Source organism: Balaenoptera ricei, chromosome 6 (genome assembly GCF_028023285.1).
Source record: "Balaenoptera ricei isolate mBalRic1 chromosome 6, mBalRic1.hap2, whole genome shotgun sequence".
Classification (NCBI taxonomy): Eukaryota; Metazoa; Chordata; class Mammalia; order Artiodactyla; family Balaenopteridae; genus Balaenoptera; species Balaenoptera ricei.
The window spans coordinates 71,427,127-71,450,060 of NC_082644.1; the positions used below are offsets into that span (position 1 = coordinate 71,427,127).

General features: G+C 40.1%; 1 protein-coding gene across 7 annotated transcripts in view; it reads right to left on the reverse strand.

Moving 5' to 3' along the window:
• The window catches only part of KANK1 (KN motif and ankyrin repeat domains 1), a 191,994-nt gene that overhangs the window by 123,275 nt on the left and 45,785 nt on the right, over positions 1-22,934 (reverse strand). For 3 of the 7 annotated variants that reach the window (XM_059924839.1, XM_059924837.1, XM_059924838.1), the window contains exon 2: positions 767-891. The exons of the other annotated variants lie outside the window; for them this stretch is intronic. The gene's annotated coding sequence lies outside the window, so the exon portion shown is untranslated. The remainder of the gene's footprint in view (positions 1-766; positions 892-22,934) is intronic. 7 annotated transcript variants of the gene reach the window in all.

Genomic DNA, 22,934 nt, shown 5'->3' on the forward strand with positions numbered 1-22,934 from the left:
GACTGGTTCAAGTTCTGAGTGGGTTTACCAGCTATGTGAGCATGGGTAAGTTATTTAATTTTTCTGAGCTTCAATTTTCTTGTGTACAGATGGGGTTAAGAAAGCACCAACCTCATAGAGTTGTGAGAATTAATAAATTAATGTATGTAAAGGGGTTGGTACAGAGCTGGTACAGAGCCTGGCATGGAGCAAGCATGTGATAAATGTTTCTCATTTGCAAAAATATAGCAAGTTAACACATACAACACATACACCCCATTACAAATATTTGTAAAAACAAATATTATAAATAATGCAGTAAAATTTTAACACTGGTTATCTCTGGAAGTGAAATAACACATTTTTTTCTTTTAAATTCCCTGTATTTTCTAAATTTTCTTTACTTGAATAAAGCCAGTAATATATTAATACTTAAGTATCTTCATTTTTTCAAGTAGACTTAATAATAAATACTCCTTTCAATTTATTAAGTTTCTCTAGTATAATCCAGTCTATGCATCTTGTGTTTAAGGAAATGGGGTACTTTTATTGATTTAATCTGAAGAGTAATACATTTCTCCCTTTATTCTTCAAACAGCTTGCTCATATTTCATTATATAAAAGTCTTTTCTGCACTCATATATTTGAAGATTAAGAGCACTCTGAAGTGATTATTAGAGCATAAAAGGTAGAAGAAAAGAACAGATTAATGTCTCTTAAAAAGCAAAGTTAAAGAAGAAAAGCATGACAACTTCATGACAGTTATATGGAAAAAAGTATACCTTACCTAAGTATGTAAGACCAGAAATTACTGCAATAAATATCTCAACTCCATGGACAATTTCCTAGTGTGGTCAAAAGACAGAAGTAATTCAATAGTTCAGCAGTCCATCCAGTACAGTGACAATCATTCTAAAAGAAAAAAAGAGTCTCATTGAGGGAAATGTGATGGGGCAATACTCCTTTCCAACAGGAGAGGGGGAATCAATTACTAGAGACAGCTATGCAGCTTATTATGGTTAAGTCATTCTCCGGTTGGGGGTGGAAGGTGCAGGCCAGAATAAAAAAGAACCTGGGATATCATGCAAACGTGAGTCTCCTTTGCTTTAGGTAAAAGTTAGTCATTAGCTCTAGGGTATCTCACCACCAGTTCAAAGAAAAGGGCTGGTTCCTCACATCCTTTCACCTTCACTTCCATTATTGCTCTCCATGTATCCATCAATATGTACATAAGTCAGCTCATGAATACCATCAATTTTTATATTTGGTATCTTTGTCATTTCAGAATCAGACAAGCCCATAAGAAATACATGGCCTTTCTCTGAAAACTAGCTCCACTGAGGATTTTCTTTGTGAGTGGCAGTTTCCCTGGATTAAAACTTTGGGATTGTTTTCACGTCATCCTTCTCCATCATTGCCCATTCCAACATCAGTCCACTGCCACTTTCCCTTGAATGTCCGTCCTACTGCTCTCTACTTTTTTTTTCACTCCTATGTCTCCACTAGTACCAAATTCTCTGGTACCCCCACCTGTGTACAACAGCAGCCTCTAACCTGGCCTCTCTCTGCAGAACACTACCCATCCAACTGCTTTCATTCCATTACCTTGGTAACCTTGGATAGTCCCCTATCTCCTGGGTCTCAGTTTTCTTAACTGTAAAATCAAGAACTGATTTCAATGTCTCCATCCTCATTGTGCTTTGAAGTCAGATGTGTTGAATCCTGGCCCAGTCACTCTAAAAACTCAGACAAATTATATTTCCTCAGAGCTCATTTATTATGCATAAAATGCGAATGATATCATCTACCTCTAAGGTTACTGTAAGAATAAGAACTATGAGATCTTGCACCTGACATACAGCATGTACAACAAATATCAGTCATTCCCACCCCACCATACAGGATACCTCCAACTCAAAAGTTCTTTGTTCTTCTCATCTCCAAATCTAGCATTCTCCTACATCCATATCCACAGTGGTAATACATTTCTCTTCATTAAATGTAAACGCCTTTGCTGACTTTCAGGCTCTTCCATAATCTGGCTCTACTTTATCTTATCTTCCTCCGGCTTCCAACAAACACCTTCTGTCTTCGTCAGGTACGTCTTATTATGTTCCAAAGAACACATACTCTTACACCCTGATTTTGCAACTATCACTCCCCGTGCAAGATACAGCTTTTCTTATCCCCTCTGTCAAGGCCCATCTTGAGTTCACAGACTTGGCGATCCCACCTTCCAGATAATTTAACTCTCACACAGTGTCTCAATGGTACTGGCCATTGTTTCGAGTTTACTGAGCTTAGTTAGCTCTCCAGCTGGAAAGCGACTATTCTGATTATTTTAAGTTAGTTTGTCATTTTGGCACGGACTACATCAAAGTTTTTACAAACCTGGTATTTTTTGCATCAGCTCTACAAATGCTCTTTGAAATTTATAAGCCTTTGTGCCTTGACCCATGATTCCGTTAACTCCACTATTTTTGTTTGTGTGGAGAGGCTCACACAAGGAGCTTATTCCATCATCAATAAGTAGACCATTCACAGACAGCCCAGGGGCCTTCTCCTAGAGCGAGAGATGACTTCTAAGTATCTCCAACGTCTGTAGATTTTGAGTCAAAGTCAACACATTCTAATTCCAAAAACCATTTTATGACCAAACTCCAAGCAGCAGCAGGAATGACTCACAGTAAGGAAAGACTGGCTGCTAGACTTTTACCTAAAAAAAGATGACGGTTGAACCACTAGGACTAAATAAAGGTTCTAAGGGGAGTTAGTAGAAGACACAGTGAAGGTTCAGGGAGATGGAGGAAGAAGAACCAATGAAGGAGACAGAGAGTGGTTACAGAGGCAGGAGGATAACCTGGGGGTGGTGGGTGGGGGTGGAGAGGCACATCAACCCAAAGAAAGATAAGGGGCTTCAAGCACTGTGGATGGGAACTAACAAGATGTCACTGGATATAACGATTAGTAAGGAGGTCACTGGTGACCCCTGAGGACAATTTTCCATAGGGCTGGCCCAGGATGTGGACTGCAGGGGATTGAAAAGAAGCCAGGAGGGCAAATGGAGACAAGCAGAGGCTTTCCTGTTAAGAATTGTGGTTATCAAGCCAAAGGGTTTATGCTGGTCATTCTCTACCCTGAAGTTACTTACTAGTCTGATAAAAACTCTCACTATTATTCCCTTGCTCCTTGCCTTTCCATATGCACAGAGCTTGACTACTGAAAATAATTTAATGGAAACCCTTGCAACCTCTCTCTCCTGACACCACCCTTGTGTGCCTGGTTTTGGTTCTCTAAGAGACCTTGCGGAACCATTCAACAGCTACATGCTATCAAGTCTGAACATCTAAATTATATTTTCCTGCTCTAGGTAAGTAACAGTTATTTATTTAACAAAGAAAAAGAAAATAGACACTGAAATGTATCCGATCAACAGAGCAAAAATCCAGATTCAGGTCAGATACCATATTACTACCTTTGGGTAACCTACATAATAGATCCGAATTGTCAAAAGATAACTTTAAATGCTTTTTCTTCCTTCAAAGTAGTGCTTGTTCTTTACCAAAAGTTTATAACAATCCAATATGAATAAAGAAAAAAATTAGAAGCATCATTAGCATTTTTGACTTTTCCTTCTACTTTGGTATGCTTGCATCACACGTTCATAGACATAATAAACAAATGTGTAAGCATATGTAATTTTTACTAAAAGTGAATTCTAGGCATTATTTGTAACCTACTTTTCCCATTTATTTTTATTTTGATGGAAGTGTTGTGTCACTTATTAGCCTTCTATGCCTGTATTTTTAATGAATGTACAATAATCAATTTTAATAAACCCCCCTGAAGCATTTAAGTCACTTCTAATTTTTGATTATATAGATAAAGCTGAGATGGATATCCTCAAACACACCATTAAGTATTTGCTAGGGATAAAGTCATGGGTCAAACGTATGAAAAAAATATGCATTTGATATTGTTGACAGCTTGTCCTACAGGATGTTTCACCCAATTTGTGCTCTAGTGGTATATGAGTGGTATATAAGTGGTACACTTCTCCATATTCCCTCTAAAACTGGGTGGTATTAATTTTTAAATTATCCTATCTTATAGATTCCAAAAGTTCACTTTTATTAGCATATCTCTGAAGTTGAACACTTTTTTACTTTTCTGTACTTATTGTATATGCCCTTTGTTTTTCTGCTACAGTGTTCATATTATTCATTTGAGCATCTCTTCATCTATGAAGGATATTATTAACTTGGTACCCTAATAATGCAAAGAAGATGGTATACTAATTGGGAACCTTCGGCTATCAGGCACAAAACCAACCAATTCCAGCCTATTAGAGCCAGAAAGGATCTCTACCACAAGGATACAGAGGCATCCTTATATAAGGATACTATGTATGAACTTTGACATGTGTTGCAAATAGTTCCAATCTTTAATTTTATCTCTAAAATGGAAATACCACTACTTCACTAGTCTACTTCGAGGATTAAAGAAAATACAGGTAAAGTCATGAATGGAAGTAGTTATTGTTAAAGCAAGCAAAAACTCAAAAAACAAACAAAAAATGCTGTTTCTTACTAAGTACTTACTAAGGTGCCTTATTCTTTCGATCCTTACAATGAGCCCATTAGGCAGGTGTTATCAGTCCTCTTTTACAGATGAGATGTAATAGGCATGCATAGTTAGTAAAAATAACAATTAGATTTTTATTTTACAAACGAGCTCTGCATTGATCCTAAAAAAGGCTTGGTAACAGAATTATTCTCAGCTGTGTTTTTAGTAACATTTCTTTCTTAAAAGTCATCCCGGGGACTACTCCAGCCCTTGCACCAACAGTAAACCAGGTTACTAGCTTCTGCACCATCTATTCTTTTAAATTTCACATTAGTGACCTCTCTTCTTCTCCCTCCTCTATGATGTGCCTTTACTATTAAGTGCCATTCTGGCAACAAGATACACATTTCTCTTTAGGAACCAAGGCCACTTCATCAGTCACTATTAACTGAACCCCGTGACAGACACTTTAGTTTCTAACATTCCAAATACCCTTAAAGGTGCTTCAGCTGCTTATATGTAGTGATGTCTGTAGTAACAGCATACACCCGAACCTATGCTTTTGTCAGGGGTGAAGCAGCACTGTGCTGTATAAATATTTTATGCACAGCTTGTACTGAAATTCTAGATGAAGAGGCATTCACAGTTCCTACGTAATATGCTGATTGCCCAAGACCACATATTTTTTATTAATGCTTTGTGCAAGCTTTGCCATCTTCTATAGCATTCCCCTTGATTTAATCCTAAATATATACTTCCAAAATGTTTTTATTTTTTAATACATTAGTTGTGCCGTGGCCAAGGCAGCATCCAAAACAATGGCAAAAGGAAAGTAGCTGATCATTGAAACTGGATGCACTCACAATTAGTCTAGTCGCTGAGAATTCTGAGGGCAAAAGTGCATGTATGTGAGCCAGGTAGGTAAGTTTCTCGGCAGGAATATTAGCAGAACTAAATTATCCACTTCCAGAAAAGGGAAAAGGAAATCTTTCCCCCATACTTTCATAAATTCAATAAGATTTATAGAAATGCTTAAGAACTTGAAGGCTACTCTTCTGGAGTAAGCAGGCTTACAAACTGGCTTTGGAAACATCCAAACAACAAATGCCTCAAACTCCTGCCAGTCAGGGTCAGGTACAGCCACCCATAAATCAGCAGCCACGAGGAAGAGAAGGTGATGCCTCAAAGCGGGGCTCTGCCCGCAGGTGACCGCTGCTGGGTGACCGCACAGGGGGCAGAGCCCTGCACACCGCCTGCTGCAGCCAGCGCTTGGAGAGTTTCTGGCTAGGAGGCTTCCTCGATGTTTTCTCTTTGGACTCTCCTCATCCACGTGGGGAGAGGGCTCTGGCTTCCCTGCTTCAGGGAGGCTGTGGTTGGGCTTCCTTAAGGAGGAAAGGGTTTGAGAAGAGAGGAACACCCTCCCACCCCGACCCCTCTTCATACTAAGAGGAGATTCTTAGAGGACAGTGAGTGTGAGACTCAGAGCAGCTGAAGGCCATGCCTGTTCCCTGGCAGCGCCCCCCAGATGTGTGCCAGAGCCCCAAGAGAAAGGCCAGATGCTGAGCTTGGTCTCCTGGCTATGACAAAGCATCCTCCCCAGCCTCAAACATGGCCCAGAAGCAGCAGGGACTGGTGTGAACAGATGACCCAGGGCGCTTTCCTGCCCTCGTGACATGTAGTCAGAGTCTGGAACCTTGGCATGACCCCCTAGGAGAGTGGTGTAGGAAAGAGATCCAAGCCTGACCAAGGTTACTTTCCTGCCACCCCAGGGGAGCAGAAGCTTACGGTCAAAACTAATTTGATTCAGGAAAATGCACTATTTCTTGCACTCCTGAGTTTGTGGACTCACAGTCATTCCCAATTCAAATGAACCACTGAGCGAACAAATGAAGAAAGAAGGGTTAAGATCTAGTAACCTACATATTTTTCTGACAAAATTAGTTTCACTTCATTGTTTTCTATCAGTGGGTCAGAATGTCATTCCGAATAAAGAAAGCTTTTAGAGCAGAGATTCATGAGGCTTTTGCGTCATGCAGGCATTTCCCCAGGAACACCCAGCCTCGCTCATCACCACTGCTATTTAAAGGGTCTGCACTAACAGAGACAGGGGTCTCCGGAGGCATCTGAGGCTGACAGCCACAAGGCCTCATGGAGTGGAGTCACTTTGGAAAATTCACCACAATTCATGACCCTGATTCAGTCTGGCTCAAAGTTTTTCAGGTCTAACATCCAGATTTTCTTGGAGCCAAAGATGATTACTCCCCCAGAGTGGGGCTAATGCATAAACACACAGCAGCATGTTAATGGTATATGCATGGGGGATGGCTTTTGTCCCCTCTATGCAAACTACTCCCTTCTTTGGAATTTTCTGAGCCAGCCACAGGGTCAGAGGTGGGCCTCCCCTGCCGCCTCTCAGCGCACACACATCTCGCCCACCACGGCTCACTGGACCACTTAAAGACCTCAGATCCAGGCTGGGCAAATCTGTCCTCCTCTGGGGCTTAGAAATGGGGGCTGAGGAGCGGCCAGCCAGGCTCTGGATGCAGGTGCACCTGGGAACAGCTCCGCAGACAGAGCTGGTCTGCAGCAGAAAGGTGCAGATAAAGCTGAGGGCAGCAGGGCCAACACACCCAGTCTTTCCAATTCCTTGTGCTTTCCCGTTTTTGATTCTAGGTTGTCTCTGAGGATCCTGGATTCTCTGGAGTACTTCAGTATCCTGACAAATGCTCCTTAAGTTGGTTTTATTCCTTGCAGTCAAAGATTCCCAACTGTGAGCTTCCCTGGTGGCGCAGTGGTTGAGAATCTGCCTGCCAATGCAGGGGATATGGGTTCGAGCCCTGGTCTGGGAAGATCCCACACGCCGCGGAGCAATTAGGCCCGTGAGCCACAACTACTGAGCCTGCGCGTCTGGAGCCTGTGCTCCGCAACAAGAGAGGCCGCGATAATGAGAGGCCCGCGCACCGCGATGAAGAGTGGCCCCCGCTTGCCGCAACTACAGAAAGCCCTCGCACAGAAACGAAGACCCAACACAGCCATAAATAAATAAATAAACTACATTCCTTTAAAAAAAAAAAAAAAAAGATTCCCAACTGAATACCATTCTTTCCCTGTTACCATGTTATCAAGCTAATAACGGGGTGTGCTGGGTGAGCGCTGAATCAGACCAGAGGGAAGTAGACCCGGGGTGGGGTGTGGAGCGGGGAAGGACTCCACCCCGGACTATGTACAGCACAGTCCAGGCCCTCAACTAGAAACAGCTCCCCACTGACTAGACTCTCTCGGCCCTCCATTTCTGTGTGCCTCCCTGCCAAACTTTGCCTCACTGAAACCCATTCTCCTAGGCTTGCAGGCTGAATACTCTACCTGAATATATTAAAAAATACATATCCAAACCTGTGTATAGTCAATTTCTCCTCCTACTTTCAGCTGCGGACATTTTATTAAATCAAGACATAATAGTAAAACTCCGAGAGTTATGAATGTGCTCTGCTCTCAGTGCCCACCCCTTGCATTTTAAGATATCAAGCCTATGCAAGCCCAAGTAGCTTGGGTCAACATTTCAAATAAAAGTTAAATATGACACATAGGTAGGAGAAAACGGTTGTCAGAATATTATGTTTTCTGACAGAGAACCGGTAGGGTCTGGAATAATTTCTCCCATAAACATGCAAGCACAAGTTCTTGAAATGGTAAAGAATGGTCCTACTTGGCAATGGGTATTTTATTTTCAATCATCACCCTTGATTTTTCCTTAAGAACTTGCATTGCTCTTGTGACAATGTATAAATCTAGCTGTTTATGGATGCATTTTTTTAATCAACAATGAGATATACTGAAACTGTGACACAATCCTAGGGAAAAAAATAAAATAGATATGTATATTAAATTTTTAAAATATTGTATAGAGGGCTCAAGAAAAATGCTTGTCTCTTTTAGGATTAATCAATCAGAAATGAAATATCTGACTAACTGCTATCCGTGTAAACTATATCGCTAATATACATAATTGTTTACCCTCCATTGTTTGGCACAGGCAAAAAAAACCCCAAAAAGTTACACTTGAGAGAATGCATATGGAATAAGCAGCATTCAGTCATCCAAAGCAACTTCCTTACTTGGTATCTAGATACATAAAGTAGGAAGAATATTTCCACTTAAAGCAAAAAGAGCAAAAGTTTGATTTTTTTTTTTTTAAATGATCAGATCAGAAAGTTATTTCCTCTCTGATGGGGTTACCACTTGGCTCAGTTCTGCCCTTTCAACAGTAAGCCCCAGGATGGAAAGCTCTATACCCTCTAGCACTTCTCTCTCATCTTTTAGTTCTCTGTGGAGGAAGGGACCACATGTGGGGGTGACCTGGGGATGAGGTGGCAGCAAGTCCCCCCTTGCTGGGACTCTGAGCAAGGGAAGGGTGTGTGCGCAGGTAGCCATCAGCAGTCTGCTCTTAGTCAGCTGCTTTGAAGGATGCCATATTATCTTCAGTGTGCCCTTAACCCCAAAGTTTAAATGTGAATCATCTTTACTTTCCTGGAAAATTATAAGAGAAGGTACCATCTTAACAAACCAAACACCTATGCCTCTTGCCTAAAACGAGTGGTTCTCAAATGTTAGCATAAATGGTAATCCCTTTGGGGGCTTATTAAAGTATAGATTGCTGGCTCCACCTCAGAGTTTCTGATTCAGTAGGTCTGGAGCGGGACAGCTGCTGCTGAAACGGGGGATGACAATTTGAGAACCACTGCGTTAAACAAACAGAAGTGAGTTGGAAGGGGACACAAGCTCTTTAGGAGATGATACAACCATGTACAATATCAACAGTTGTTTACCAAGCACCTTACCTTAAATACAGGGAATACAATACTTTACAAGAAAAACAAAGTCCTTCCTCCCCTTCTCCCGACATGCCTGAAGTAAAATGGCTGTTCCAGGAAGAAGCACCAAGTTTAGCAGGAAGCTTTCTATTTCTCAAACACAAACTGCATGCCCTATGAGCCAACGCACAGCTCCCAAAATGAAATGGAATATCAACTCTCTCATCAAAGAACCAAAGCAAATGGATGAGACTGAGATTACAACTAGAAGATGTCAAGTACCAATGAAGTATGAGGAACATCCTAACGGCACACACGACTCGGGTGAGGACTGAATGCAGAAGACCTCGTGGAAAGCCACCTTCGTGCCTGGCATAGCACAGGCAGCCCAAGTATTAGTTCCTCTTCCATCTCCTGACCTACCTTCTCTCTGTACCTTGAAAAGTCAGGTTCTGAGGGCCCGCTAAGGTCATCTGTGCTGGGGCCGCTAGAGAGGCTGCCCCACTGCTTCCTGCCTGAGGTGCATCACCTCAGCAACCCCAAGCATTTAAACTATACAAACAATTATGGAAAGACTACATGAAGCCAGTGGTTCTCAAACTTTATAGAGTGCATCGCAAGTATGAGGAGGGCCTTTTAAAAACACAAAATGGGGCTTCCCTGGTGGCGCAGTGGTTGAGAGTCTGCCTGCCAATGCAGGGGACACGGGTTCGGGCCCTGGTCTGGGAGGATCCCACATGCCGCGGAGCAACTGGGCCCGTGAGCCACAACTGCTGAGCCTGAGCATCTGGAGCCTCTGCTCCGCAACAAGAGAGGCCGCGATGGTGACAGGCCCACGCACCGCGATGAAGAGTGGCCCCCGCTCGCCGCAGCTGGAGAGGGCCCTCGCACAGAGGCGAAGACCCAACACAGCCAAAAATAAACATAATAAATAAATAATAAAACAAAAAACAAAAAAAAAACACCACAAAATGCAGGACTCCCACCTCCAGGGATTAATTCATGAGGTTTGGGGTAAACCCTAAAAATTTAAGTATTTAACAAGCTCTCAGATGATGCGAATGATGCTGGTTCAGGATCATACTTTGAGAACCATTTGTTAAGCTTATTCCTTGCTATTAACTAGAATACTATCTTACCCAATTAATTTATTATATAAAAACAGAAGTCTCTTCTTACATAAAGGACTAAGAATATAGATTCTGTCATCAATCATGTGACATCTCAGGCAAGTACTGTAGTAACTCGTGCTTTAACTTTCCATATGTAAATTGAGACTACCTACATCCATAGTATTGTAAATCTGATTGAAAGTTATTAATATGTAATTTTAAAGATGTTACCAAGTATCAGCTGTTGCCTTGTCTTTTATAATACTGTTGACTGCTTTAACTGAAATAGTTTATAACATTTAAGACAAGTATCTGATATCCCACATTCACCAAAGACAGGAGAAATCTTTATCCGTGAAAAAAGATAAAGCCTAGCAAATGTGAGCCTTCTCAAAATTCAGAATACTCTGATAAGATGCTTTTGATTCTTCCTCATGAAAAAAAAAAATTTTTTTTTCAACCAAGTTCCACTATGTGTATAATGACAGAACAAATATACACAGGTTTCAAATTTTTAAAATATATATGCTTAAAAAAAGAGAGTACATTCAATAAAGAATTACAAAATATAAAGGCTTCCTCCTGTCAAGAAAAGGATGGTACAGGTGTTCATTTCAATACTAACAATCACATAAATGCCAGACTGCAATCTTGGGAGGAAAGCGCAGGAATCGAGGCCCATTTCCCCAGAGTGACCCAGTCAACTGGGTCAGGCAGTAGAGTACGCCAAGGAAATGTTCTCTCAAACCTCATTAATTATCAGAGCCCAGGCTCTGGTATTTCAGCACAGACAGCTGGCGCCCTGCCCACTCACCCTCCTGCTGCTCCTTAGCCTTTATGGGATGTTACAGGCATAGAACTTCTGTTACCTTCCCCAAGAGAGGAGTGGGTCTGAGGTGGGCCTTTCAAATATTTGCAGCCCAAGGACCAAGGCAAGATGCTGCTGGTGACGCATCAGTGATTCATACTTCTGTAGGATAAGATGACTCCTCTCACTATGAAGACAAACCAGGTTACCCTGGCAAACATCCTGGTAGCACAGAGCAGAAGTGGATGGGCACAGCCCCATTAATCTCCCTGCCTGAGCCCTATAGGCAACTCCTAGCTTTCTACTCTGAGCCTCTAATTAAAGCTAACTGAAATTCCAAGTTCTTCCATACATAGACCCAAAGGTAAACTGGAAAGAACATTGCTTGGTGAATTTAGGACTTAATTTTATGAGACAAGAAGCTGAAGAACAAAATCTGAATCTTTACTAGATCCTTATTAAGCATTTTCCTATAAAATTTTCCATATTTCTTTTTCCCTGAAGAATCCATGCACTGCCTTGTAAACAAAATTATTTCCATTTAATTAATCTCTATGTGTCTTAAGTTTCTCAGCTGAGACTCTGCTCCAATGGCATTTCGGCATCCATTCAAAAAAGAATTGTGGGGCTTTCCTGGTGGCGCAGGGGTTGAGAATCTGCCTGCCAATGCAGGGGACACGGGTTCGAGCCCTGGTCTGGGAAGATCCCACATGCCGCGGAGCAACTAGGCCCGTGAGCCACAATTACTGAGCCTGTGCGTCTGGAGCCTGTGCTCCACAACAAGAGAGGCCGCGATAGTGAGAGGCCCGCGCACCGCAATGAAGAGTGGCCCCCACTTGCCGCAACTAGAGAAAGCCCTCGCACAGAAACGAAGACCCAACCCAGCCAAAAATAAATTAATTAATTAATAAAAATAAATAAATAAATAAATAAATGTTGTTGACTGAGACCCACAGTAAGAAATACGTTTCACATTAAAAAAAAAAAAAAAATTGTGTTAAGTCTCTAAATGTAAAATTACATGAGATTATAAGTGCCCAGGGACCAGAGAACATATCTTGGTCATTGTTTCTTGTTTAAAATGTGTTCTTATAAATATTTTTTTTATTTAAAAGCAAATCATAGCTATTTCCTCACCTGTTTTGTTTTGTTTTTTTAAGCAACCTACTTTGTTTAACAACTTGTGATCTCATTTGCTAAATTTTAAGCAATGCATTCCCAACTAAGGCTTTTCATTTTATATTTTTCCACTGTAAGTGTTCAGAATTTTCATTTAAGTAGGGCTCCAGCATTACAACAAATCCATTAACACGTGTTGCCAAAGGAAAACTATGTAACTTCTGCAATGCCACAACCTCTAGCAATTGTCAACAATCCCTCTGGGTGAAGCTTTTCTCTGGCTCTGGTGTGTACATAGCTGTATCAAGTGTCACTGTTTGCCTTGGTAACAATGCTTTTTCTTGTGGAGAAGACACATGACACCACCCTGTCACACAAAACACCCTGCAGCAGAGTTGGTCTGGGATGGAGTCCCACAGCTGGGTGGAGGAGCCCAGAACCATCCATCCCACCCTGGGGCTAGGTCTACAGGCAGACAGGCACTCACACACCACCATGGGAGTGGAAATTTTTCCATTTTGAAAAGAAAGCAATTTGGTAAAATGCATCAAAGGTCTTTAGTGTGGTTCCAGTTATTTTACTCACATATATACACACACATACACATTAGTAATTTCTGACCCATTCATTTCGTTTCTACTAATATATGCTAAGGAAACAATGTTCAAGAAAATCCCACAGATTTAGGCACAAATACATTCATTGCCCTACTACTGTAACAGCAAAAAGTCAGAAACTTAAATTATTGTTAAACTATTATGCAGACATTAAACATATTTACAAAGTCTCATGAAAGACTAATACAAAGAGTCTTAAATAACTATTAAATTCACACATATATATTGACTATATCCCCAAAACTTCCAAAAAACAAATGTTCAAATGCTTAGTATATATGAAAATTAATTTAAGTTAACAGAGGCAGATGGTTTTAAAAAGGAAAGTCTCTAATGTTCAGTTTCTATAATAAATAGTGTGAAGCAGGATGTGTCCAGATTTTATCAACAGCATTAAGAAAATTATTTCTGCCTTTTATGATGATGAAAGTTCCTCTAACAGATTAACTTTCTAATCAGAGTACCTCAGGGACAAGGTCTAGGTCACAGATTAGGTTTCTAGGGACCTGAGTCTTGATTTCTTTCCATATCACAGGCTGTACACCCAGCTGGGCCCACTGGGTAACAGTGCAGCCAGATAGTGAAACTCAGTTATCCCAAAACTGTTAACCATGATAGGAAAACAAGCCAAGGCTTCATATTCAGGGCATGCCAAAGATATCATATTGTCATGGTAATGAAGATACAGTACAAATTTTTAAAATTAAGTCTAAGTTAACTTTACAGAGATACATCTTTCCCAAATGCCCATATACACACACGTATATTTATAGATATATAAGTATATATATGAAAAGCAAGCAAGGATAGACCATACTCTAAGCATATTACAACAAAACCATCACAGAAATAAATAACAGGCATTTAAACAAAAACTCAATACATGAAGAAAAAAACTATTCTCCCAAATAACTATTGTTTCAAAGAAATATAAATCCTAATATGAGACTGTTTTGAAAATAGCAAAATGAATTAGAATTGGAAAGGCATAAAATGAATAAAAACAGAAACCCTAATTATCAAATCTTACAGGATCTGGTCAAGGCGAGCACAGAGATAAATGCAAGCCCTAAGTAATCAAAATAAGTGGACTACAGCTCCAAATGAGCAAAAACACTCATTTGTTTAAAAAAAATTATGACCAAACAAAATACTTCAGCAACAATGAATGCATTAAACAACAGAAAAAACAGAAATGGTAAATCCAAAGCTTGCTTAAAAATCCAATCAAGAGATAAATCTCTTGTAAGTCTACGTAAAAGTGAATACAATTAGAAACAAGATAAGTACTGTGACATTCTGAGTGGATATAAGTAAGACGATGCTTTTCAAAATGCAGTGGACATAATGGAGGCGCAGCAGGAGGACTGGCAGAGAGTGCGTCAAACAGTCGCAAACGCTTTGGCGTCAGGCAGACTGAGAAGAGATCTCTGCCCCGTCAGCCTCCCAACACCCCACAGCGCAGTCGATCCAGGATGGAGCACCACAGCTGGGTAGAGGAGCACTTGGAACCATCTGTCCCTCCCCCAGGGGCTAGGTCTACAGGGAGACAGGCACTCACACACTGCCATGGCAGTGGACAATGGTCTCATTTTTTAAAAAATCAGTTGGGGGCTTCCCTGGTGGCGCAGTGGTTGAGAATCTGCCTGCCAGTGCAGGGCACACGGGTTCAAGCCCTGGTCTGGGAAGATCCCACACGCCGCAGAGCAACTAAGCCTGTGCGCCACAACTACTGAGCCTGTGCGCCACAACTACTGAGCCTGCGCGTCTGGAGCCTGTGCCCCGCAACGAGAGGCCACGACAGTGAAAGGCCCGCGCACCGCGATGAAGAGTGGCCCCCGCTCGCCGCAACTAGAGAAAGCCCTCTCACAGAAACGAACACCCAACACAGCCAAAAATAAATAAATAAATAAATAAATTTATTAAAAAAAAAAATCTGTTGGGCAAAATGTATCAAGGGCCTTGAAAGCAGTAAAAGTTTTAAAAATAAATGTTTCTAACTTCTGACCCTATAATTTTGCTTCTAATAATACACACTAAGAAACTGTTTAAAAATAAAACCACCCACAGATTTAGGCACAAATACATTCACTGCCCCACTATTATAACAGCAAAGCATCAGAAACTTAAACTATTATTAAATTATTATAGACTTTAATGTATTTATGAAAATATTATTATGAGGAAATGCTTCATTTATAATGTTACATGAAAATGGGAATGAAGTTGAAGAGATTATACAAAAATATGTACAAATGACTGGAAGAAAAATACATCAACATTTTAATAGTGTTTGTCCTTGATCTAAAAATAGTCTTGAGAGACTGATTTTTAAAACCTCTTAGGCTTAAATGTGGTGAAAATGAATAAGATAATGCATGTTAAAATGCTTATCACCATACTTGGCATAGAGTTCGTTCAGAGAAATGCAAGCTATCCTCATACAGGGTCACCTTCTACCTCACAGCTGACTAGTTTGTGACTTTAGTCAAATTGCTTAACTTCTGATCTTCGTTTCCCTCTGCAAAGTGGGAACAATCATAGTTACCTGATGGGGGCATGAAGATTAAATGAAACAGAACACAAAGTGCTGAACTTAGGCATTCAATAACTGTTAGTACTCTCTCTTCCTCTCTCTTTTTTGGAGACTATAAACTTTGTTTATGCTGGACAGTTCTGACGCAGTTTAAAAAATTAACTCTAAATTCAATAACACTTGGCCACTTAAAGTTATAAAACATATGCAGAAACATATTCAAATGAGATGGTCTGACTCTGACAAGCTCATGCATTGCTCCAGGTGGCAAACAGGCTTTAAAATGGGGCAACATTGACCTAAAGTTCTGCAAAGAAGGGACCCAGCATGCTGCTTTTCAAAAGAAAAACATTCCCATGCATGTATAAATAGGTTTCACATGCCCAACCATGGCTTCATTTATATGGCACTTCCAAACTAGGAAATCCTGCAAAAATTTTCCTTGTTGACCCCAACCTACTCAGAAGGGACTTAGAAGAAATGAGTTGTGCTCTGTAGAAGAAATCTTTAAACTCCTGTCTGCCTGAGGCTGAATGGAAGCAATCATGAAACCATTATTTCCCAATCCAAGAACTATAGGTTAATTCTTAAAGATGGAGCTCCTATCATTTTCTCCCCAGTAGTAACTAGACAGGAAAGGTGGATGGATAAGTGGATGGGTGGGGAAGAACTTTACAGGATTAAATGGTCTCCAGCTCTCTGGTTTACTTAAGTTACAAAAACTTTGCCTAATATGCCTAGTGTTCTTCAAAAGGATATAGGCATGGATTTGCAAAGGAAAAACAGAGGAAGTCAGATTTTGGTGTCTCTTCTAGACCTACAGGCATATTTGTGTAAAGGTGAGGTCGGTCACCATTCCAGCCTCACCAGGCCCCTTTTCATTGAAGCTGTCTGAGCAGCCACACTTGTGCCCAGTGACTCTGTCTCCCACTTGCTCAAGCCACCTGTGGGGAACAGAGTGACTTTCCAGGAGAAGACAAAAATAAGGCTATCAAAGAGATTCACATGAGTTGACCTGACATGATTAGGTGAACTAGCTAAATGAGAGTCTGACTCTCAGGAATTTGAATTAAGCATAGAGAATAAGCAGTTAGCAGTGAGGACATCTGCTGAAAGGATATTAGGAAGTGGGAGGGGAGCCATGAAAAGCCAGAGCTGGGTACAAGCCCAGATCATGAGGGGCCCAAAAGTAGGAATGAGAAGAAATAAGTATATGGTGTACCTTTTTAGATATTACTTAATATGAAGCCATCAAGGTTATCAATGCATTTTAAAACACTGCTTTTCATCTTTCTTATTTTAACATTGCTATTATGTGTGTTTTATATCATCAGCATAAAACAATCTGAGCAAAAACAATGCATCCTCAATATAGACATGCATAAGTATATAATTTATAAATAAGTGTCCATTTGGAGGACATGTGCTCAAACAATTTTGTGTGAATGGGGAATTCTAATCAAAAAAAGACTTCTACTCTGACATAGAACGTGCATATTTTATTACATGGGGAGACAGAGGTGAGAAGTCAGGATGCCAAGGAATGAGTAAAGCATACACTGTGTCCTCTAGGGGCTCACCAACCATGATGTATTATAGATAAGAAGAGAACCTGTTATTTTAATCAGGTCTCCAACATATACCTGTTTAGCACCTATGAGTACCCCATACCAGTCTAGGTGTTTTATATCACTTTCCAGATATCAAACAAGCTACCAGGGCTGAAATGAATTTGTTAGGTCAGAGTCCCTCAACATTTCTGGACCACAGACTAATTTGAGATTCTGATGGGAAAAAAAGCAGTGGGAGTGGGGGGAACCTCTCCCAAACAAAGTACTCATAAACAGATAATTCTGGATTCAATTTCACTGATACCTCTCACCTAAAGCCCAAGGATTAGACACTGGTGGTTCTACTTCCCATTTGAAAATATAGAAATATATGTATAATCAAGCAATCCTAAAATGAAAGATTATATGTTTCAACAATGCACAAAGCACTTATGAGGTTTATTCATACGCTTACCTTTTCAATAACATCATATTATTAGTGGTAATGAGAGATGTCCCATCAGAAATTAAACAGCACGTATATTCTCAAACACAATGCATGGAACTGACACAGACAGAATATCACTCCAGTTACACAATGGCTATTCAGAACTCTCAGTTAATGGAATATTCACAGTTTAAGACTGAACACAATGCACAAAGAACAGAAACATAGACAAAGTTGCTATATTAGGGGCATGGATAACAGAAGTAGTTTCCTGGCAACAGAGACTTCAGTGAGGGCTATATATAAAATAAACAAACAGGGGCTTCCCTGGTGGTGCAGTGGTTGAGAATCTGCCTGCCAATGCAGGGGACACGGGTTTGAGCGCTGGTCTGGGAGGATCCCACATGCCGCGGAGCAACTAGACCCGTGGGCCACAACTACTGAGCCTGCGCGTCTGGAGCCTGTGCTCCGCAGCAAGAGAGGCCACGACAGTGAGAGGCCCTCGCACCGTGATGAAGAGTGGCCCCCACTTGCCACAACCAGAGAAAGCCCTCGCACAGAAACGAACACCCAACACAGCCAAAAAATAAAAATAATAAAAATAAAAAATAAACAAACAAAGTTAGTTTCTATTAATGGTCAATAAATAAAAATAAAGTCTGACAAAATATTTCATCAATTTGCTTTAAATGGTTTTATACAACAGAGCTATACTATACAGACTTGTTTCATTTTTTTCTCTTAAACAACCAAAAAAGTACTTGCTGTAATCCCTTTTACATGTGATTAGAAATTACCTGAAATTGTAGCATCTGGCTGTCAGAATGATTTGAGAATCAATGAATCTCACTTTCCCCATTTGTAAGATATGAATAACAGTACTTATTTTGCAAAGATGAGAAGTACACCTTTTCAAGGAAAAAAATGTTCCTCTACGCCAGTTCAGCCTATATTTCACAAATATTGTCTTGCATTCATTCAACAAATATTTAGTGAGTTGCAACTATGAGTCAAACATTAAGAAGACAAAAGTAAACAAAATCAGTCCCCATTTCTCCTTTGATGAAGCTTATTCACTCCTTCATCCATTAGAAAGATCTAGGCTGAAAGTTCCATTAGCTGATAGTGACAGCTAATATTTGTATAGAATTTTAGATTATAAAGTACCATCCTATATATCATCTCATGTAATCTTCATGATAACTCTTTGAGAAGAAGTGATAATCAATAATTATTCATCACATTTTACAGGTTAAGAAACTAAGGCTTAGGAGTTCAAGTGGCTTACCCCAGCAGTGCAGCTGGAATCCACTGCCCTGATGGTATCAAAACACTACCTCATCTCACTGGAGTTAGGCTTTGGGTGATGAGGATAAAACATGTGCTAAATCATTTTAAGCTATTAGGAACATGATCTACAGCAACTTTTTACCTGTTCCCATCCTCTCCAGAAGCAGAAGTAACCAGCTCTGGTAGTGTGTAGAAAATGCAATTCACTTAGTTTGGAAAAGCCTGACTTATCTAAGTTATTAAAAATGGTTAATTTGCCAGCAGTTACCAGCCATGGAGACTCAGGACTGAGTTGCAGCCTGGAGTACATCTTCCTTCACTGATTAATTTCTACAGTCCTGTGAGTCTGTGTGTAACTTGTTTTACTGCAATATTTGCTTTATTGTGGTGGTCTGGAACTGAACCGGCAATATGTCTGAGATATGCCTGTGTGTGTGTGTGTGTGTGTATTTGTTTTTATTTTTGAATTATCAAATCAGTATTCTTTTAACCTTATTCACATATTTACCCTTTCTATTGCATCTTCCTGCAACTTTCTGCTTCCATCTGTGATCATTTTCCTTCTGCCCAAAAAACCCCCTTTACTTTTTTCTTTTCTCTACAGTCCTTTTTGATTGCAGAAATCTTCTGCAATATTTTCCTTACAGATTCTTAACAATTAGTTTGCTACAACAGTATGACTGACATGATAAGACTGAAACATCACCTCTCTAGATAAAATAATCATCTGGTCCTATGTAAAAACTCTCATGGTATTTTTGAAGGGATCTCAGATCATGGTCCAACACATAACCCACTGCCAAAATCCCTTCTACAGCATCTCTGACTTGGGGGTGAGTAATCCAACTTCTTTAATATGTCCAGTTCTACTTGGTAAGACAATTTGGCAATAAGTATCCAAAGTCTTTAAAAAAAAAAAAGAGTAACTTTGACCCAGCTATTCCACTTCTGGGAATTTGTCCTAAGGAAATAACCTGACAAGCCACACAGTGATGAGAATCTCTCAAAGATGTTTCTTGTCCATGGGCTTCCCTGGTGGCGCAGTGGTTGAGAATCTGCCTGCTAATGCAGGGGACACGGGTTCGAGGCCTGGTCTGGGAAGATCCCACACACCGCGGAGCAACTGGGCCCGTGAGCCACAACTACTGAGCCTGTGCGTCTGGAGCCTGTGCTCCGCAACAAGAGAGGTCGCGATAGTGAGAGGCCCGCGCACCGTGATGAAGAGTGGCCCCCGCTTGCCGCGACTGGGGAAAGCCCTCGCACAGAAACGAAGACCCAACACAACCAAAAATAAATAAATTAATTAATTAATTAAAAAAAAAAAAAGATGTTTCTTGTCCATTTACCTCCCTGGTTTGCCCTCTGAAAATGTGGAGCTCAGAACTGAACGCAAGCCCTCAGAGGCAGCCCAACCAAGGCAGAAAACAATGGGATGATTATCTCCTTTGTTCTGAGAGCTGTGACATTAATGCTGTTGGAGACGGCCAACAATGTCAAATGGCTGGCTAAAATCTTAAATCTCTTTAACAAGAGCTGCTATTGACCCAGGTCTCTCCAATCCACAGGCACACAACTTTTTTCCCTCCTATCCCAGGTATCAGAAAGTTGCATTCAGTAGAGCTTAGCTGTATATTTGTTCATGTTGTCTTCAGCTTTTGGGAGCCTTTTTCTATCCTGATTTCTGACATCCCATTGCTTAGCTTCCCTCCCAACACTGGAACAGACATACATTTGATACAGCTTTCTTTATCAAAGATCACTTTCTCAAACTAGAACACCATGTCATTTTGGAAGGACTATTCAAACCATTTTATTTTATAAGACTTTAAAATATTTTTATATTAAAACAAAATGGGTAAAATATGAAATACAAAGTGGATTCATCTTTGTGAAAAGACATGAAAAAAGAGAGGAGGAGCTCTTTCAAGGAAAAGAGCTAAATTTAAAGCCTAGCCCACAAAAGTAGAAAAATAAACAAGTAAAACTAAAACTGTGCTGGAAAGTCATGAAACAGGGAACCAGCCAAAGAGAAAGCAACAGAGGGGCTAAGAACTTAAGTTGAATAAGTCAAGTAATTGGATAAATGATTGAATTATCTTAATGGAACAAGGACATTAAATTTTAAAATCCCTCTTTGGATCAATGAAGTAATGAAAAAACAGCTATTAAAAAGGAAAAACTTATAGTCACTGTGTCTAATTTATTTCATTCTCCAAACCTTAGTTTTCTAAGTATCTTTTTATACAACATGGCACCTTAATAATTATACTATTACTTTAAAGTGATCTTGGGTATACATTTATATTTTATCTTATCAAAGAGACCAAAGTGAAGTAAGCATGAAATACCATGTAAGGTGAATAACACTGGTGCAACTGACTATTTCTACCTCTTGCATTCTTATCCAGATCACTCAACATATTCAGAATCCTTTATTTTTCTTGCAAAAAGAAAATGAATATGGTAGGGCAATTTATGAGAATGACAGCTAACATCACAGATTACTTACTAAGCACTCTACAACTGCATGAAGTTGATAATATAATTATACCTACTTCACTGATGTGGAAACAGACTTCGTGGTTAAATGGTATTGTTAGGGTCACATTTAGTAACTGGCAGCGCTGGGACTCTAAAACTGGCCTGGCTGACCCTAGAGACTAAGACTCAACCCACACTCAATCGGAGGAGCGCACAATTAAGACATTAAGGTTCCCATATGCTTTGCTGGGGTGCACTGAACTTCTCTCTCTGCAGCAGATACATACATACATACATGCACAAACAAGAGAATTTTTATACGGGCAATATACATTCTTAATTTAAAAATAAGAAAATTAAACAAGATAAGCTAAATAATAAGTTCTAATAGGTCTCAAGATTTTTTTGAGGTTCATTGTGAGAAGTGGCTCCAAAATTTCCACTCCTCCTTAAAATAAAACTTAAAAAAATGCTTCTGTATTCAGTTACAACTTTTTGGTTTCTTCCTCCAAACTAAGCCAAAAAGGACTCCAGAGCAAGAAGAAATAAGAATTGCAACCTAGCCACCCCCTTCCCACCATCAACTCTGAAGTAATATTTTCCTTAGAGTAGAAAGATTAAAAAGTAGTTTTCTTAAGTATAGCTCTGAAAATGTTTAATGATTACTTTAAATATGACCAGTGATATTTGTCTACACACAAATTAGTGATGTTATTATAGCAACATGAAGGTTAAAAGTTTTGTTTTTTTTTTTTAGAAGGGGTTGTCAGCATCTTTTATCACCACTAAAAGGTAATTTTAGCATTTCAAAGGAATTTTTTCCTAATTGTATTCTGAGAAACTCATTTTCAAAAACTGTTATGCACTGGGAACCCACAGATCTTGTTAAATCAAATATTTTATATTCCAGTACAAGTCTGGACGCATCAAATCTGAAAGAATTTCTGAAGGCTTTCCAAACCAGCCTATGTGATTTAATTTCCAGCCAAATAGGAATCAAACTTTTTGGGTTATTGTAGCTAATTCTCAGTCACTGCAAGGAAAGGAGAAATCCAGCAAAGCTTCTGGCACCAAAACATCCCAGAGTAAGGACAATCCCCATAATATACAAATTAGAATATTTTATCTAATTGGTTTTGGAATCCTGATTTATGTTTATTCATTTGACTCATTTAATTTAGCAGTGTGGGCCATTATGTCATACACCTAGCACAATGGGAGAGTTCAATCATTGCAGAGTTCACAATGTGTGCATCTGGCACATCTAAGTTATGCGTTGTCATGACATGGTATTGGCAGGAGGAGAGGCAGATGACCTACCGTTTTCCCAAGAGTGGGAATGACTCCAGGAGTCACTGTACCACTGCTGACCCTGGTGGACATCAGGATACCACTCTGCTTTGGGTTGTGGATATAGTCTGAGACTAGGAAATGGCCTTCTCAGGGACAAGCTACTGGCCCATCTAATTTCATTAGCATTATTACTGTCCCCATACCAGTGATTCTCGAAGTGTGGTCCCCAGATCAGCAGCAGCAGCACCACCTGGGAACTTGTCTCAGACGAGTCCCAGACCTCTTGAATCAGACAGTCTAGGGATGGGGCCCAGCAATCTGAGT